Source organism: Limulus polyphemus, unplaced genomic scaffold (assembly GCF_000517525.1).
Source record: "Limulus polyphemus unplaced genomic scaffold, Limulus_polyphemus-2.1.2 Scaffold2403, whole genome shotgun sequence".
Lineage (NCBI taxonomy): Eukaryota > Metazoa > Arthropoda > Merostomata > Xiphosura > Limulidae > Limulus > Limulus polyphemus.
The window spans coordinates 181176-186443 of record NW_013668013.1 but is presented as its reverse complement, the minus strand read 5'-3'; positions in this window follow the sequence as shown (position 1 = coordinate 186443).

The window sequence follows — 5268 nt, the reverse complement described above, 5'->3', positions numbered from 1 at the left end:
TCCTCAGATGTCCTTGCTCACCCCCAACAAGCCTTTTCTGGTAGCAGCCTTTCCTGCTGTATCATCTCCCCTGTGCTGAAGTTTCCAGCATTGAGCTCTCTTGTGCCCAGGTTTGTTACAGTGCCAACAAAGTCCCTCAAACTTCTCTGAAAACTGACCTTTTCTGGCCTTGAATCCAGATGACTGTACCAACCCTTGGCACCTCTGTGCTGGACTTAACGTAGGATTCAAATTCGAGAGCTCTGGCCATTGCATCCTGCATGGTAGAGGGGTGTGCTTGCTTCACTTGTATCTTAAGTTGTGGACTGTCCAAGGCATCTACGAACTGATCCCTCAGCAACAACTTGAGGAGATCGGGTGGTGCAGTTGGATAGGCCTTGTGTGCCATGCTTTCCAAGTCCTGTGCTAGCTCTTGCAGCCTCTCCCCTTTATCACGGACTCTCGTCCTAAACCTAGCCCTGTAGACTTCTGACTGATTTTAGGTTCCGTACCTGAGTTCTAGAGTCGCTACCAGTGCTCTATCGTCTGTCGTCTGCTGACACCTGTCCAAGTATTTCCAGTGGTTGTCCCTTCAAGATCGTTGCCAAATATACTGCTTTCTGCTCCTCTGGTCATCCATTGATTTCTGCCAGTAGCTCAAATTGTGCTCTATATGCTTCCCATGGTGCCTTCCCATTGAATTCCTGTGGCTTCCTTCATACTGGATCACTCCTATCAGTGACATTCATATCTGGGATGTGACTTCTAACAGGACTGAAGATGTCTGCATTAGGGTTTAGCTGTGGGGTCTGGAAGGGGCTTGCCATTGTCTGGGGCTGATTAAGTCGATGGTTAATATATCCTCCTTGTGTAAAAGACAATAAATCATCCTTTAATGTATCTAATTCGCTTTTAAATTTACTGATGTTTTCCATTTGTACTTCTTGCCACTGTTGTTGACCTGCTGTAGTTGCCGCTGACTTTCCTGCAACTGTTGGAGACTTTCTTCTTGTTTCCTTTCTTGTTCCAGTTTCTACTGCTGTAATATCTCTTCTTGTTTCTTTTCTCGTACTTCTTGTTTCTTTTCTAGTTCTTCTTGTTTCTTTTCTTTTTCCTCCAAGAACTGCTGTAATTTCTCTTCTTGTTTCTTTTCTTTTTCCTCCAACAACTGCTGTAATTTCTCTTCTTGTTTATTTTCGTTCTCCTCCAATGACTGCTGTAGTCTCTCTTCTTGTTTCTTTTCTCGTTCTTCTTGTTTCTTTTCTTTTTCCTCCAACAAATGCTGTAGTCTCTCTTGTTTATTTTCCTGTTCGAGCTACCATTGTTGTAGGTTTTCTTGCAACTGCTGTTGTCTCTCTTCTTGTTTCTTTTCTTGTTAATTTTCTCTTCTTCTTGTTTCTTTTGTTGTTCTTGTATTGCGGCCATCAAATCTGCTAAGCTGTAGTTTGATTTGCCACTTCTCGTTTCCATTTTTTTTTCTTTTCTGTCCCACTCTCTGACACTAATTTGTTATGTCTCTGGTCGTTAGTTAATCTCCCATATAATTTCTTTCCGATGAAACTTTAGCGACACAAGTCCTTTCTTAAATAAAACTTGTTTATTCTTTGTGAATACAACTTTGCAATACACTTAATTTCCACAGTCACGCTATAACAAACGCTGTAATTCACTCTCTGTCCGCAGTTCAATTGACATTGTTGCCGTCAGTTCTTGGCGGCTTATATATACAAGATTACTGCATATCTAGTAGCCTCTCGAGACTTCAGGAAGGGAAAGAATCCTTCTATAATTCATGACGTTTTACTAGCGTCACGTGACCCCGCTGTCGTAACACTACCATCAAAGAGCTAAATGTTTATAACGATGCAGCAACTCATAGTTTTGATGAAGAATCTCTATTTACGAATATCCCATTAGATGAAACTATTGAATTATGTGTAAATTTGATTAACAATAATGAAGGTAATCATGACGGTCAGTCCCATTATTCATTGGTAAAGAGTAGCCCAAGAGTTGGCAGTAGTTGTTGATTAATTGCTTTCCCTATAGTCTATGACTTCAAAATTTGGGACGGCTAGTGCAGATAGCCCTCGACTAACTTTGCACAAAATTCAATAAACAAACAATCTTCTAGACTACTGTCAGCAAGATTTAATGTTTCAATACTACTTGGGCTGATGATCACGTAACTTCGAAATGTTATCTTTAGTTGTTTATTTTGTAATTTTGACGAATTCTCGTTCAACCACCAACTGCAGTGCTTCTTTTAAAGATGTATACATAATATGCCTCAGCTTGGTCCTCACATCATCATCAGTTATGGCATATATAAATTCAACACGTGCAAACAAATTCATAATTTCACTAGGAGCTTCTGAATAAAATGATTGGGCAAGCCATTCCAAATCCTCTGCAAGTTCGGCTAAGTTATTTTTTTTCCTCCATATCCTGTTCCAGAAATTTGCTCTTGATACTTCCTTCTAATATGTTACTCCAAATCTGTTGGATAAGGTAGCTACTAATGCATGATAGTTGTTCTGCTCTCAACTGGAATCTTACTTAATGTTGTCATAGGGTGACAAGATGGGTGGCTTTTTCACTATTCCACACATTCGCCCTGGAAATGATTTTGAAATGAGCCTGGTAAGCCTCTCATGGTTCTTTCACATCATAAAACTGGATTTCGAAGTGCCATGACTGGAGCATTACAGAAAGGTTCTGAAGTCACAAATGGTGCAGCAGTAGTGGTAACAGGTGTAAACCAAAGAGATTTCCTACTTAATATTTTGTAGTAAATGGTATTGTTACGACAGCGGGGATCACGTGACGTAGTAACACGTCATGTTTTCGAACGTTCACGTTCCTTCTTGAAGCCTCGAGAGGTTACTAGATATGCGGTATTCTTGTATATATAAGCCACCAAGAAGTGATGGCAACAATGTGTAATTGAACTGCAGACAGAGATAGAGAGGACGGTTGAGTCGAGCACGTGAATGGTTCGTTGTGAATTATAGCGTTTGTTATAGCGTGACTGTGGAAATTAAGTGTATTGCAAAGTTGTATTCAGAAAGAATAAACCAGTTTTATTTAAGAAAGGACTTGTACCGCTAAAGTTTCTTCGGAAAGAATTTTTAAGAAAAATTAACTAACGACCAGAGACATAACAAATTGGTGTCAGAAAGTCGAACAAAAAAAATGGAAACGAGAAGCGGCAAATCAAACTACAGCTTAGCAGATTTAATGGCAGCAATACAAGAACAGCAAAAGAAACAAGAAGAACGAGAAGAGAAATTACAGCAGTTCTTGGAGGAAAAAGAAAAGAAACAAGAGGAACTAGAAGAGAAATTACAGCAGTGGTTGGAGGAAAAAGAAAAGAAACAAGAAGAACGAGAAAAGAAACAAGAAGAGAGACAAAAAAGCAGTTGCAAGAAAACCTGCAACAGTGGCAGCTGGAACAGCAAAATAAACAAGAAGATAAATTACAGCAGTTGTTGGAGGGAAAAGAAAAGAAACAAGAAGAGAGACAACATCAGTGGCAACTGGAACAAGAAGGGAAACAAGAAGTACAAATGGAAAACATTAGTAAATTTAAAAGCGAATTAGATACATTAAAGGATGATTTATTGTCTTTTACACAAAGAGGATACATTAACCATCGACTTAATCAGCCCCAGACAATGGGAAGCCCCTTCCAGACCTCGCAGTTAAACCCTAATGAAGACATCTTCAGTCCTGTTAGAAGTCACATCCCAGATATGAATGTCACTGATAGGAGTGATCCAGTATGAAGGAAGCCACAGGAATTCGATGGGAAGGCACCTTGGGAAGCATATAGGGCACAATTTGAGCTACTGGCAGAGATAAATGGATGGCCAGAGGAGCAGAAAGCAGTATATTTGGCAACGATCTTGAAGGGACAACCACTGGAAATAGTTGGACAGGTGTCAGCAAACAACAGGCACATCTATAGAGCACTGGTAGCGGCTCTAGGACTCAGGTACGGAGCCCAAAATCAATCTGGGCTAGGTTTAGGACGAGAGTCCGTGCTAAAGGGGAGAGCCTGAAAGAGCTGGCACAGGACTTGGAAAGCATGGCACACAAGGCCTACCCAACTGCACCATCCGATCTCCTCAAGTTGTTGCTGAGGGATCAGTTCGTAGATGCCTTGGACAGTCCACAACTAAAGATACAAAGTGAAGCAAGCACACCCGTCTACCATGCAGGATGCAATGGCCAGAGCTCTCGAATTTCAATCCTACGTTAAGTCCAGCACAGAGGTACCGAGGTTGGTACAGTCATCAAGGCCAGAAAAGTTCAACTTTCAGAGAGGTTTAAGGGACTTTGCTGGCACTGTAATAAACCTGGGCACAAGAGAGCTCAATGCTGGCAACTTCAACACAGGGGAGATGCCACAGCAGGAAATGCTGCTACCCAGAAAGGTTGTTGGAACTGTAGAGAGCAGGGACATATGAGAGCCAGTGCAAGAAGAATACCATCAATAAGTCTTGTGAGCATCAAGGTGTTGGATCACAAAGGAGTACCAGAAGCTGTACAGAAGCTCTGTGGTATGAAGAACAGACAGAAAGTATACTTGGCTGACATTGAAGACCAATGCATATAAGGATTGGACTATTTATTATGGAGGAAGTGTGTAGATAACTTCGATAAAATGACGTTTGGAAACAACAAAGTCCAGACTCCAGTAAGTGTTGCTACATCCGTTGATTTGCATGTCACAGCACTTAAATCAACTACAATACCCCCTATGTCAGAGAAGATAATTTGGGGAAGGATAAAAGAACATCCCAATGGAAGCTCAATGCTTGTAGAAGCAGTGGAAGACCCATCCAGGCCAGCGGATTTGAAGATTGGAAGGTCACTTGTGGTGGGTCGTCAAGTGGTACCTATAACAGTGGCCAATTTCTCTAAATGTGAGCAGGCACTTAAGGAAGGGAAATAGTTGGGTGTGTGCCAGGAGGTAGAGCCAGTCAATGTTAAAGCAAGGAATACAACTGTGAAGAAAGGACATACACTTCCGGAATATTTGACTGACCTCTATAAGAAGAGCATAGTCCATTTTTCATCATCACAAGCTCTTCAGGTAAAAGAACTTTTGGTAAATTATGCTGACGTCGTTTCGAAAGGAGATCATGACCTCGGATGCACAAACCTGGTAGAGCACAGAATAAACACAGGCAATCACCGTCCAATAAAGATCCCACCAAGAAGAATAGCTCAAGCAAAACAACAAGAGATAGAGAAGATCATGGATGGTCTAATAAAGGAAGG